The following is a 14,545-nucleotide window of genomic DNA, read 5'->3' as shown; positions in this document are numbered from 1 at the left end:
TGCTTCTGATACAGCATTTAATTGATTTAACTCACGTGTGAAAGAGCTTTTGGTACATATTATGGAGTTGATACTGCACTGAGAATTTTTTTTTAAAAAACTATGATTTATGTAAACAGGCAGTATCCCATCTCCCTTTGCTTTTTCTTTCCTGTTTCCTTTTTCCTTTCTTCTCCCTCCAACCTGCTTCCCCTCCAAGAATTCAGTGGTTAGCATCAGATGGAGTGTAAAGGGATGTGTCAGTCGGTGGGGATGGCCCATGAACAAAATAGAAGTCCACCTCTTTTTTTTCTTGGCCCTAAACAAAGCGCCTCTCTCTCCTGCAATGTATGGACCCAGATTGCGATGCTGTCCTTAAGCATCTGTCTGCCTTTTCATTAAAATTCTCAATTTCAAGGTTTAGAAACACAAATGTAAGAATCCCCCTGGGTATAAAAGTCTTGCATGGCAAATTCTCTTTGCCCTTTCAGAAATAATATTTTTGTTTAAAAAAAGAGAGAAAGAGGAGAGAGAAATGAGCCCTGTACCTAACATGTAAAGCTGTTTTAAGGCAATATCTTTATTTTTGCTTTCTTAAAACTTGGGCTTGGTCACTTAAAATGAATTTGGGAAAACTCCTTGGAATCACAGCTTCAAAGAAATGGTTACTCATTTGTGTCTTTCTTGTGTATGTCATCGACAGATTTAGCTTCTGAGCTGGGGAGGGTGGCTCAGTAAACTAGATAATGTTCCCTTATGATTTGGGGGTAAAAATTAATCTATGGAATTAGCACTGTAGTGATAGAGGTTTCGGCAGAGAAATGTGAATGAAAACATCTATGTGTAGGCCTTGGCAGACCAGCCTCCGGTGGTTATGAAGGTGAGTGTGCACTGTTTTGAGGAAAGCCTGTGTTCTGTCCCATACCCAGGAGGGCCTGGCCACCCAGCGGGTACCAGGCCCCTAAATATAACTGCCTTAAAATGATGGGGTGAACTCAGGCCATGGGATAAAGCCAGCTCCAAATGTTTCTTTGTTTATTTCAGGACCTTTTTTTTTTTTTTTTTGGTCCTCTTCTGGATTTTTCTTTGCAAAAGCCTCCAGGTTATTTAAGCACTAGTTTTAAAATCAATGTATATGTATAATTTAATAAAAATGGAAGAATCTGGAAGAGGACGCAAATCCCCTAAACCAAGTCGTGCTGTGAAAAGAGAGTCCAGGTTTCGCTAGAAGTCAGAATGCTGACATCCAGTGTATCTCAGCTCAGAGATCATATTTACCTTTGCCAAAGTGAAAGGATACAGCATTAGAGAGAGAGTGTGTGTGTGTGTATGTGTGTGGAGAGAGACAAACAAGCGTGGCTGGGTGGGATTGTTGTAATTTACCAGCCAGCTAAGCGTTAGGGGGCAGGCCTCTGGCTTGGAGAGTGGGTAAGGGGAGGAGTAGGGAAGGGGTTAGCATTCCCTGATTTATTTTTAAATATTTATCCTTTTGGCTGTTGCCAATTACGCTTTCCAGATGAGACGAGACTGGGTATGGAGCACTGCAAGGGAAGAATTGCCTTTTCTGAGAGAGGGTTTATTTGTCAACAGTGTTCAGGATGGAGCAATGAGAATGTCAGGCTGTCACTGTTGGGTAGGCCGTGGGTTTAACATCAGGCAGCTGCTCTCCGAAGAGCCGGGCCTTGCAGAGCTGGAGGCTGGAATTTGCGACGTGTATTTCAAAGGAACTCTTGATTCCATATGTAAGTGCAGAAGTTGCACGTTCCCTCTGAAGAGGTATTGTTTTTGTTAATGATGAAAATAAGTTTTAGTTGAGGTAACGCCCCAAGTTTTGTGCAGTCCTTTATATTCATAATGTGCAGAGGCTGTGGATTACCTACCTGCCTGTGGGTTACCTGTTACATTTTTGCCTGGAACAAAGGCACGTTTGACTAGGCCTCACTATGTGTGGAGCTGGTGCTGGATTAAGATAAAGAAAAGGGACCCAGGGTCACTCTCAGTTCTGCTTGTCAGGCCTCTGAGGTGCAGGAGGCGGGTGGCAGTGTCTACTGTTTGGGAAGGGCTGACCCCCTCAGGGCCTTCTGCTCAGCCCCTCTGCATCCTCCCAGATTACTTTATAGCTCGTTTTTTGGGTTTTGTAGATTTTATTTTATTGAAGGTGTTTGTGGCCCCAGCAGCAGGTTCATGATGTCACCAGATGACAAGGTTGTCCCCTGTTAATGAAAGTTAAGACCAAACAGCAAAATTAGATTTTCTGAAAAGTATACACATTTTCTTACTGGCGTTCATTCATCCAGCAACAGGCTGTGGGGTTGCTTCCAGGTAAGGAATCTTCATTTCCTTGAAGGGATTTCCAGGGGCATCTCTGCCTCGTGGGGCCACGTTGCTTGTTATTGCTAACATCGTCATCGTCGTGTATTATTCATGGTCACTTTTTCAATTAAATTATTAATTGCTTTTCTTTAAGGTGTTCTCCACTTCTGTGACTAACATAAATAACAGTGTGTTTTGAAAACACCACCTGTTCTTGGGCCTGCAGTCAGGCGGGCTGGGAACAGTTCTGCAATGACCATACCCTGGTTTACAGAATCATCCTCTGCTTTCCTTGTTGGCTTTCCGGCTCCCCCCACCCCGCCTCCCACGCTCTCACGTGTGACTGAATTTGGCTTGTGCCCTCCTTTGTCCCTAATCGGACATGATTCCCTAGAGGCAGTCTTTTCTCCCAGAGCCCTAGCAGAATTTTTTTTTTTCCCCTCCTGGAGTCTCTTTTCTGGACTAAAGTGCAGAGAAGGCTTGTCTGTACCCACCAGTTAGATATTTACATTAATTTGAACCCAAATTATATTGTGCAGAAATGCCTTCTGCATGAGGACATGAATGGATTTCAGCAGCTAAGCATCCCTCTTTCTCCCGGGTTAGTGTGTGCTTAATGCTAATACAATTCCATACATACTGCTCCTCGCCTCGTGAGCTTATTATATTTCTAACACTTGCATGGTTCATTATTGTGCAGTCGGAAAAGACTCTCCAGGCTGTAAGGCCAGCCTGGGTGGGTGGTTTTCAGCAAGGCTAAAAGCAGGTGCCTTTCTGTGCTGAGGGAAGCAGAGTAAATGCAGACCGAGGGTGGGATTCTGACAAGGGAGGACAGAGGACTTCCGGTGAGATTTCTGTGGCCGCTGCCTTTGCATAGCAGAATGGAAAAGGTGAACTCGGGGAGATATAAAAGTGCCCAGCAATTGCTTTGACCAACTGGGGTGGCCGCATTAAGTCTGACCCTGGCGGCAGGATCTCCCTGTGAAGGGCATGATCTCTGAAACGATGTGGCTTTATAAGGCAGTCTTTAGTTGGAGAGATTGCAGGTTTAATCCCAAACTGCGGCTCCTTTTCTTCTCACTTCTTTTCTTCCTCTCTTTCTAGTGATCTCTCTTTTCTCTTGTCTCAGAAACTGTCCTTAAAGTCTCAGTGGAGAGCAGGGAATGTTTTCATAAGTTTCTGCAACTGAAAAACAGAAGTGCTCTGTAAAGCAGTTAATAGGATGGGTGTGTGTGTTTCACATAAATTCCTGTCCACATTGGCTCATGTCCCCATGCTGGAGTGGCCTGGCTGTGACGTGGACGGGGCCCAGAGAGCGATGTCTCTGGTTCGGAGGCCCCAGGCTCCTTTTTGTGGCTTGAGGGCGCGTCCCTTTCTTCTCGCCCGCTTCTAGGCCGGCCCCTGACCTTTGATGAGCGAGGGGTCAGTGCCTCTGGGAGGGACGGGGCTTTGTTCCCGCGGGCCGGTTCCCGGGCGGCGCAGGCCCAGCGGCCAGGGCTCCTGTCCCATGGCGGCCCGGCCTGGCCCAGGCCCGTGCCCGGAGCAAGCGCGGCCTCGCACTGGGCCTCGCGCCCCCGGTGTCCCTGGGTGTCCCCCGTCCCCGCGGGCGGGCGATGCGCCGCCGAGCAGCCCGGCCTGCGCCCGGCACGACTGTAGATGTCAGGCTTTGCCCGGGGAGCCGAGCGGCAGGGCTGTGAGTTTCAAATTAACCTTCCGCTTTGTTGCTGTGTAATGTGGATCCCCGAAGGCCCCCCGCCCCGCCCGCCCCCCTTCCCGGGCGGTGCACGCTGCAAACTGCGAGTTGAGCTTCATTTACATAAAGCGATTCGGGCGGGCGGCGGCGAGGAGGAGGAGGAGAAGGAGGAGGAGGCGGCGGCGGCGGCGGGCAGGCCGGCTGGGGACGCGAGCGCCGCGCCCCGTGGGTGAATCCCCGCCGCGCCCCGGGGACCTCCCTCCCGGGGACGGGCCAGCCGCCAGCCGCGCCGCCAGCATGAGCCCCCCTCCCCTGCCTCCGGCCCCCCTGCTCCTACCCACAGCCACCCCGGAGTCCCAGGGGCAGCGGGAGGTGGGGAGAATGCCGCCCGGGGTGGGTAAGTTCGGGGCTCTGGTGCCGCTGGAATTTCCCATTGTGGCGCTCGGCAGCGGCGCGGCCCCCGGACCTGCGAGTGCCGCCTCCCTCCGGAGGTGCGCGGCGGCTTTGTGTGCCAGGTGAGTGCAGCCTCCCTCCCCGCCGGGCCCGCCGGCCTGCGCAGCCGGCCTGGAGCTGCAGGCAGGTGCTGCCAGTCCTGGCTGAACTTCCCATTCTCCTGGGGCATGTGGGGGAAGGGCAGGCTGGATGCACTTGAACTACTAGATTCCAGTTGGAACCTGCCTGGGGTGAGAGCGCCTAAATTCTGCTGGGCACACAGTGAAGTCCTTCCTCCTTTTCCTTCCCTTCCCTCTTTCATCCCCTCCCTCGCTCCTCTCCGTAGTCTGCGTTTGGATCAGTTCCTGCCTGCTGAATACTTGTGGTACTGGTGTCATTTAGAAGTTTGGGTTCCTCCGCCTGAAAGTGCACCCTTTTCAGCCCCAGAGAAGTTGCTGGTCAGTTGGAAACAATGCGAAGAATGCTCTTATGGTGGAGTAATTAAAGGGAGAATCAGAGTTTTTCAGCTGGAGGGCACCTTTGGAGAGCATCTTGTCCACCCTCTAATTGTAGTTTGTTCGCACTCTGAAAAAAACCCAGCACTGCATTCGTTCATTTGGGGGGGGGGGTTGTGAAGCGGAGAGCTAAGATTTTTATCCTGTTAAAGGAGGAGGAATCCCCAAGTTAGGTCAGTAGCAGAGAAAATAAAAAAAAAAAAAAACCCAAAAGTAATCATTGTAGGGCTTGGAGGGAAACGAACTTTCTGGAAAATGGTCCTTACTGCTTTGGACATATAATCTGTCCTATGATAGGAAAATGCCTCCAGGGCAGAGACCACAGCCCGTGCGTGGTGTATTCTAAGAAGGAATCGCCTGGCACAGTGGTGCACAGCGCGTTAAAGTGGTTTAAATGGATCCGGGTGAGCAGGTAAATCCGGGAGGGTCATCCCCACCCCCACCCTCTGTTTGTGTCATTTAATAGGCCTGGAAGACTCAGTAAAGGCCACTGACAGATAACACCAGAGAGGAGAAATGGCCCCACCTGGGCACACAGGGAAGGTCTCTCCTTCAGGCTGGGGCCTTCTTGGAGGAACGCATCAGAGCTCGACAAGGAAAACAAACTTAAACCTTGAAGGTAGATAGTGAGAAAGTTACACGTCATCTTATTTCATTCCATGCTTTGAGATTCTTGAAGACAAGTCACTAAATAAATAGAGTATAATTTAAAGCTCACCCTAGCCATGGAAACTTGTTATTTCTTCGCCATCAAGCCCCAGGTGCGAGTTTGTGGAGTTGGCCCCTTGAGTCCCCTCATTCCTAAATTCAGGAGGTGTCAAACCTTCATGTTCTTTTAATGGCTGTGGTTTCTGGAGAGGTTTCAAGGGAAACCCTAAAAATCACGAGTTCCGGGAGGCTGGGCTGCAGAGGGACGCCCGAGTGCTGTGGCGGGGACTGCGTTGGGTAGGAAAACATACACCTTCCAAGGTAACTTGACCGAGAAAGGCTGTGGCAAGGGACATGGGTCTGTTCCTCGTTATCAGAACGGCCACTGGCGGCGGCCTGAAATTCTGAATCTATCCTGTTACCCAAACATGAAAAACAATTAGGGAACAGTGAGGTGTGAGGGAAGTCAGGAGACCTCCGTTCTTAATCATTTAAAGGTTTCAAGAATGGGATCTTTGGAGAGAGGTACCTGCCTGGATGTTTGCACACCTGTATTTGTGTTCATTTATTTCACAGAGACCCTGAAGGCACCCTTTCAGAGGGTGTGTAGCTATGAAGGCCAAGAGAAACTTTTCCTCTCTCCCCTTCCTAAATTACAGGACTAAGGAGATTGTCTGCATTGAGTTTCCAGCGTAGTTTTTAGAAAGCATGTAGAGTGCCTCGCAGAATGGGCCCGGGGTCACGCTTGGCTCTTTTATTTAATTACACAAAGTGTTATTTAACATCATGGGGCAGATGCAGAAGCAAGCACTTTTACACTTTAAAAACAGTCCTTTTGGAATCACAAGGAATTAAGTGACTTGGAGACCTTCTGTCTTTATGACATGGGTCACTTCCCTTTCCCAACTCTTTTTTTTTTTTTTTTTTTTGAAATGGGTGCACTTTCTATGGGCTGGAAGCTACTATTTTCCATTTCTCCTGAAAACAATTTTGATTGACAGGGAGCTATTGAGAAACACTTGCAAACTGTTTCAGAATAAAAAAATCCATGCTGCTTCCCCAACCACCTGAAATTTTAATTTTGGTTTCCTTCCGTCCTTTATTTGCGCAAATGAATGCTAAGGGTGGAAAGGGCCCAAACAAAACGGTGCTCTCCACAGGTCTCTATTTGGCTCTCCCAACAGGACAGTGAAGGGCCTGCCTTCTTGCTGCTATGGGGTTGGCTCTAACTGCTGTGTAAACTCAGTGCCAATTGGACTGCCCAGTGGCAAGGAGCTAAAGTAAGCACGATTTCAGTTTTCATCATTATGACTTTAAATGATGACTACTAGACACTCCCAGGACTGGCCTGGCTCACCTTGGGTGACCCAAAGGCGGTTAGTTCATTAGAATACATTTGTGATCACAGACTGCTAGGAAAATATTATCTGTGGCTCTTGGTGATTTGGCTTCATTCCTTTAGTTCTGGTCACAGGGAACATGTCCTTATTGTCACTGTATGCTGCTGTTCCTTTTTAGTATATATTTTAGAGGTTGGGGCCTTTTGGCTTCCAAAGTATCAATGTGAGAACCTGGAAAGGCTTGAGGGCCCAAAGCAGACCCATACCTAGGAAATTATTTTTATTGCAGAGTTGCAGCAGTTTCATCTTAAAAAGTAAATATTTAAGTGACTAAGCAACATTTTATAAAAGTATAGAGAGTTGCTCCTATGACTTGAAGGGAAAGAAAGCAAGGTATCTTTCTGAAACCCACTGTTTAAGAGTAACTAGCTTGCTTCTTAACTGAAAAGGATTTAGCCTTAACTAGTGGGGAGGCAACCATGATTCCGGCCTGAAGAAACTTGTGCAAGCTTGGCCTCACACTTGCCAGGGCTACAGGGATAATGCACCTGACCATGAACATTAGTAACATTAGTAACCTCAAGAAGTACAGTATGTGCTGTGGTTTATACTCTCATTTGTTATTAAGATGGTTGCTTGCTCTTAGCCTGGCCTCTTTCTGCAGTGTTTGGGCCTGTTGGCCTATTCTGGTTCCCAAGGCTGGTGTAATTAACCAGGATGGGGGCGTTACTGTAAAAACACAACAGGAAGGCAGATTCCATTACAGTGAACTTCATAGGGGTATCCAAGTGCTTTGGTATGAGAATTTGGTTGTAATGGTTATTATTAGAAATCACAGCACAGCTCAGAATCACCATCCTCTGCCTGAGCTAAAAACTGCGGTCGGGGAAATGGGAACCCAGTTTTAATAGAATCCAGGCAAGGGAATTCCTTTGTGGGAGCTAGTCTCTGTTAAGTCTTAAAGGGTGCCTGTTCTGTCCGAAGCACAGTGTCCTCTGTCCTTAGGCCACTCAAATTGAGAAAAAAACGCACAGAAGCTGAGGTTGCGTCAAACTGCCCCGAGGGAGAGACCCAGGCAGAAATCTTGGCTCTTGGGCAAGCCACTTTCAAAATGCAGATTAAGGAGGAGAAACTACAAAATCAACAACTGTCAGATTTCTGTTCTGTATGATTTCAAGTTGGCTGCCAGATTGATCTCTTTGAACATGTGTGAAGTGACAATCAGATGTTAGAAGGCTTTTTTGGGGGGGCTAATATGGTAAATGGCTCCTACACGGACAGACACTGGGGAAGGGGGCAAAGCAGGGCTTAGCGCCGATTGACGGCAGCATTGTGCTAAAGCTTCAGACGCAGGGAAACAACTGGAATGTTTTTTCTGGTTTTCATTCTTTGGGTCAGGAGACAGGAGAGAGGAGGACAAGGCAGTGGCTTGGCAGTGACAGGTGTGTTTCTAGAGAGTTCTTTGCCCAAAGAAGGTGCCCGGGCTTCTTTCTAGCATTGAAAGGTGATTTTGTTTTCTTTGGTGTTTCTGCCATTCTTTCACCCTTCATTCGTAGAGTTTCTTGCTTTCGCAAAAATAAGGGCACAAATGAAAATGGGGAGACGTAGAACGTTTTCGAGCTGGCAAATTTGGCTCCATTTCAGAGGAAGACTTTTGTTAGCCTTAACCCCAGACGGGGCCCCTTAGCAAAATGCCAGGGCTTCTTCTGCCTTTTGGGCGAGTCCTTCTCCCTGTCCACCAGGGTCACCACAGCAGTCTGTCAACATGAGGATTAATGCGTAGGGGTTTGGATGTGCACCTTTCCAGAGGGCCTTAGCTGGCCTTCTCTGTCCTGGGAGGTGTTAGGTGGTTCAGCTGCTCCTTCTTTGAACTTTGGTGTTAACACACGTGCTGCCTCTAAGATTTTTGCATCCTCTTCCCTCCCCAGAGGCAGGTCTATCTAAGGCTTCCAGGGAGAGGAGACATGTGCTACCCTCTGGCTGCTGCTGGTTTGGGACTGAAACCACTGAAACCCTTTTGCAAAACCATTCACTGCTTGAGAAGATGGGCTGGGCTCCCCTCCCCTCCTGTCCTCTTTGATTTCTGGGAAGAAAAGAGTCACCTCATGGTCTTAAAGGCTTTCTTAAATGCTTATCTTGAATTTAATTTTAAGTGGGTCTTTCAGGGCACCAGTTAGGAATTTGTGGGATATCTTCAGTCCCCTGTAGGGAGACTTGGGCTGGAGCTGGGAGAAACAACTTCACTGGATTGTATGAACAGACAGTGGGATTTTCATCTGCTGCTGGTTTCATGCACTGTCCCAAAAGCGATTTTGGCCACAAACTTTTTATCTGGGAGCGAGAGTCCTGCCGCCATGCTTCATGGGGACAGGAGTTAGTGACTGCTCAGACCCCTACTCTTTGTGTATTTTGGGGGGGCTGTTAACGATTAGGGCTGGATATTTGGGGGCCATTGGGGTGGTTAAGCATGATGGGAACTTGCACTCTGGGGGGGGGCAATGTGTAGGCTTCTTAATGGGTAAGGAGGGTTGAATTACTCAGAGGTCTTTTGGGGAAGGAGGAGGCAAAAGAACAATTTTGCTTGTTTCTTGGTTGTTCCTGACTCCATCCTGGAATGTGGCTGGAGAAGAATTCTTTTGAGTCTGTTGGCCGAGAGCTGGGTTTGGATACACTGTCCCCTGTGCACGTCTCTGTCATAGGCTCAGCATTTTAGCATGAAAATTCTAGTTCACAGGCGATTGGCTGTCTGTCTGCTCATTTGAATCTCCCTAGCGGAGAGGCAGGAGGCAGATTAGCTGAGTGCAGAAAAGACTGAGGGGCTTAATTTGATATTTGATGTCAGCCCTGCAGCCCCCGACCCCCAAAGTCATATAAGTGCCTGTTCACATATGGAAGTCTCCCTTCAGTGTCTAAAAAGCACTTTTCAAAGGCATTTAAACTCCTATAAGTCTATAAAAAGTACGTATGCGTAGACATGAACTTATTTGCTCCTCACACTCACCGTCTCTGAGTGGTCTATTTTGGATGGCTTTTATCCACCTGACTTCTTTGTCCTCCTGGAAATATGCTAAGGAACACATGTGTGCCTTTTTTCTCCTTCTCAGCAACTTTTCTTTTTCCTTTTTTAAACAATTTTTCTTAACTGCTCAAGAAACAATGCAAGCGTCTTCCACCGTTTCCAACCCCGCTTCCTAAAATGCTCTTTGGCTCGAGGCCTTGGTTCTTAATGTACATTTGGCTGGTTGGGGGAGTGGTTTTTTGCTTTCCTTATAACAGCCCTGTTATTTCTCTGTGGAATATCTGCATCCTTGTTAAAGTGTCCAGTCAACTTTTGGACACGTTAGAAGCAGCCCATGGATGTCAACGTGCGTGTTAAGAGGTTGATGTCACTTACTTTTTCATAAGATCGTATTTTACTGATCTTTAAAATGTAGTTCCAGGTAAAGTATGGCAGAAGTGAAAATTGTAGTGCCCCCTCCCTGCCCAAATTCCTGCATGCCTTTTGCAAAGAGGAACTCGAAAGTGGTTTTTCCTTCAACAGGTATGAAACAGAGGTATCTTTGGGGAAAGCAGAGAATTTCTATGCCTTTTGGGACAGGGCAGTCAATTTATTTTGCCGTGGCTGGGGAAACTGTAAGAATTGTCCGGACAGTGGAGAAATTGGGCGACAGAAGAAACCCTGCTGCAGACTCCCACGTGTCTAACCGGAGGGAGGTGTGGCCTTCCTCATGGGTTGAAGCTGTGAAATAATTATAAAATAAAATAGTGCAGGGTCCAGTTCAGGATCAGAGCGCCACTTGTGAACCATGCCTTTAAAGGGGGCTCTGTTCACACTCAGTTTCGTGGCGGAAGCAGAGGTGAATCAGAACGGCCCAGTCTTTGGAAAAGTGGCCTCTGCTCTTCACCTGTAGGCCTCACTCCTCTGCTGAGGCCTTCCGAGAGAGGCCCAGCTGTCCTCCGGCCCAAGCTGTGTGACTTTGTACCCATCATTTAACCTCTCTGAGCCTCACTTCTTTCATCTGTACAATGGGCATAACAGGTACCTTACATTTGTAGTAGGAATGAAATGAACTAGAAAACAGGGAGTCCCAGGACTTAGCACATTGACTAGCCTCTCCGTAAACGTTCGTTCCCATCTGTATCTCCTTTTTGTTTCTTCTTTTCCTGTTGACAGCCTCTGTCTGCTACCTTTCCTTTCCTGGAAGAAATAAACTAAAAGGTTCAGCATTTCTTCTGCTCTTCCCTTATGGGCTAGAAATAAAGCCAGCTCCTTTTGACATCCTGCAGCCGGGTTCTGTAGTGAAAGGGTCTGAAGTAGATACAGTGTGTCCTGTCCTCCCCATCCCTCCCTGCATGTCCCCCCACCAAAGCTGGCAGGCGGCCCTCTAAGTGAGCAGCCCACTCAATGACCCACCTAGAGGGGCCTTCCCGGGCTGGCTTGTATATGCTAATAGGCCTGACTTGTCCTAGCTTGTTTGTAGTGATTTGTGGAGGCATTTATATGCAAATACTATCAACTTGCAGAGTTAATTATCATGCGCCTCCCTCCCACCCCACTGCACTGCCTCCCAGCCTGGCCCGGCTGTTCTCATTCAGCATTGCTCTTCCAGTCTCTGTCTCCTCTGCCTGATGCCCTGGCCCCATCCTGTACCTGCAGGCCTGGTCACAGCTCCTTCGCTGTTCTGTTGCGTGTCACAGGAACCCGGACCTTGCTGTGTGGTCAGGCGTGGCGAACTGGGCACGCCAGTGACCCTCCGTGAGAGGCATCCTGTTGCCTGCAGGGGAGCTGAGCTGGCTTATGTCATTCTGAGGTTCAAACCCCATTTTTACCTACTAGCTTGAAAATCAGAGCTGCCTGGACATAGCCACCCTTGACACTCAGTCTGCAGTCTGGTGAGAAAGTGATTATAGTTTTTCAGTTCTTGTTATCAATTCGCATTTCCCCACATTGTTTATGCCACTGAAACTTAGGATCAGTTCTGAGCCTGGAGAGAAGCCATTTTGCAAAAGGATGTCCCTGCCAGCCCCTGTCCCCAGAAACTGAGTATTAAAAGTGTGCTTGAGTGGACCTCACACCCAGTTGATTCCTGGTTGTGTGTTGGCACTGCTGACATTTGGGGATAACTCTTTGTTGGGGAGTGGGCCATCTTGTGCATTATGGGATGTTCAGTGTCCCTGGCATCTCCCCAGTTGATGCCAGTAGCACTTTCTCCCCCTGTAAGTGTCTGCAGGAACCACCCACTGTCTCCTGGGGAGGTGAAATCACCCCGGTTGAGAACCACTGGGATAGAGGTTGCACGTGTTTCTCCTTGGATAGCAAGATGGCAGGTTCCCAGCCCCTCCTCCAAGTTGGACACGCCGGCTGCAGTGTGGGAGTCTCCACGTACCAGTTGAGCAGCCTCAGAGTTTGTGATTTGACCCGAGATGAGATGTTGCTATTTGCTTAATTTTATGGTGGTCTTTTTAGCGGTTAAAAAAAAGATCTTTCCTTCTAGAGTGTGGTAGTGGGCTAGCATTTGAGGTGGTGACATTTTCGCCATCTACGGCGCTGTCCAATAGAAACAGAATGCAAGCCCCACGTGTAATCGTACATTTTGTAGTAGTCACATTCATAAAAAGGAAAAAGAAACAGGTGGACTTAAGTTTAAACTATGTATTCAGGCAACCCACGACAGCGCCACGCCATTACCGTTTCAGCACTGGGGCCTGGCCACGCTCCCAGTGTGCGGCAGCCACGTGTGGGTGGTGGCTGCCATGTTGGACAGCTCAGCCCCAGGGCGATGCTGGTCCTTTCCAGCTGTGAAGTCAGGTCATTTTCTACAGTTACTGAAGGAGAAAGTTTTTTCTTCTCTCTTTAAAAAAAGCGGGGGGGCCTTGGTGTTTCTTCTCTGGAAGGTAGGGCCTTAGCTGGACAGCTGCAGCCGCGTAGCGGAGGCCCAAGGAGTGGCCTCTAATCTCTGGGGAAGCTCCCCCGGCCTCCATGGAGGAGGGCCCCTGGCCTAGCCTGGGAGGAGGGTGAATACTCTGAGGGCTCAGTGTGCTCTCTCACACCGCACAGACTAATGGTTTCGGGTTAATTTTGTGTACAAGGTCCCTTTTGTTGGACAAGCGGGTGAAAGTCCACAGCTGTGACCGGAAACAGGGGACGGGCCTACTGGGATGACCTTGTTTTAGAAAGTCTAAATGGAATACTAATGGCCGAGATCTAAGACGGGCGATGTGTGTGTGTGTATGTGCGTGTGTGTGTGTGTGTGTGTGTGTGTGTGTGTGTGTGTGTTTGACTGGGCTTAAAGATAAGATGAAGAGTATTTTAAAAGTTACTTTAGTGCAGCCTCCCAGATAACCGTATGCCTGGGGCCAGTTACAATTTATGGCAAGCAGGGTAGTCACGGCTTTGTGTTGGCCTCGCTTTATCGTTTGAATCCAGGCTCTGTAGCTTAACTGGTGGTGCTCTGTTTGTTTATTTTATCTTTTCTTTTGGTGGGGGGGTGCATAATGGGGGTTGATCAGGTTTTGCAGTGAAGCATGGCAGCATTTTGTAATATACAAAGAGCTGCTCATATTTCTGCTACTGGCTGTTTTAGGATATGTCACTTCTTACTGTTCACAATGATAACGGAGACTGGGGAGTTGGGTTCTAGAGTTTCCAGGAGCCTGGCATGCAGGCCCAACTCATGTACAGCCCTGAGCCTGCCAGAGCTGTGAGCTGGGGAGGAGGTGTGGAGGCCTTAATATAGCTCCAAGCCCCAGGTTTCTTTCATCTCTGAGGTCAGCCTTTTCCTGTTGCCTCTTGACTTACTGAAACTGTGGTGGGGTGGCCAGCACACCCAGCGCACTTTCCTAGTAAACACAACAGCTCTGGTGGTGGGTTCCTAGCTTTTTCTGGACAACAGATGAGCAATGGTATCTTATGTCACCCAGTGGGATCTCTCGTCTCTGCCCTGAGCCATTCCCTATGGGCTGCCTTTCTTATCATTTAAAGAGATCCAAAACTTTACATTCACTGTGGAATTTCATGGATGTGTTTCAGTAGCGACGGGATGCTCTCTCTATTCCCCTCCCCCCATATTCCCAAGGAAGAACCTTACAATGAAAAATACTCCCAAGCTTCATTTATTGGAAAAAGTAGGTTCCTGAGTGTGGACTTTGCTTTTCATAATCAGGTTGTGGCATTTGGCTGTTGCTTAAATTACATCGTTTCTTAATTGTATTTTGACAAGGTCTAGTTTCGGAGTGTCTTTTACTTGGGCAGCAATAAGGATGAGATGGAAAGTTCTTCGATTTTTGGACTTTACCTACAAAAATAACTTCTTTGTTGATTGCGATAAATTAAAGTAGGAAGTTTGCAGGTTTTTTGTGGGGGGGAAGGGTGGGAGACGTGGTCTAGGTTCCTTCACACTCTTCACTTTACCTATTCTGTAAGCCCACTGCCATCTGCTTTACAAAATTTATTTTTTCATTTTAAATCCTCAAAGACAAAGGGACCTGGAAGCTCAGACCTGTCCTGCCACATTCCTGAGTAATTTGGTTTTGATTAACCCAAGGAGAAAAGTTGGTTTCTCCTAGCGACCGACCAGGGGATCAAAGCGCCAGGAGGGGCGTCCCCCTAATACATGCAGTCCTCC

The 14,545-nt window shown here is 48.2% G+C and overlaps 1 protein-coding gene across 1 annotated transcript in view; it reads left to right on the top strand.

The window, feature by feature from the left end:
* Positions 1–4,484: 4,484 nt before the first annotated feature.
* Positions 4,485–14,545, top strand: part of ZFHX3 (zinc finger homeobox 3) — a 229,163-nt gene continuing 219,102 nt past the window's right edge. Inside the window, exon 1 of the mRNA XM_012660616.1 lies at positions 4,485–4,500. The gene's annotated coding sequence lies outside the window, so the exon portion shown is untranslated. The remainder of the gene's footprint in view (positions 4,501–14,545) is intronic.

Source organism: Propithecus coquereli, unplaced genomic scaffold (assembly GCF_000956105.1).
Source record: "Propithecus coquereli isolate 6110/MARCELLA unplaced genomic scaffold, Pcoq_1.0 Scaffold67, whole genome shotgun sequence".
In the NCBI taxonomy this organism is placed as follows: Eukaryota; Metazoa; Chordata; class Mammalia; order Primates; family Indriidae; genus Propithecus; species Propithecus coquereli.
This window is presented reverse-complemented; position numbering and strand designations above follow the sequence as displayed.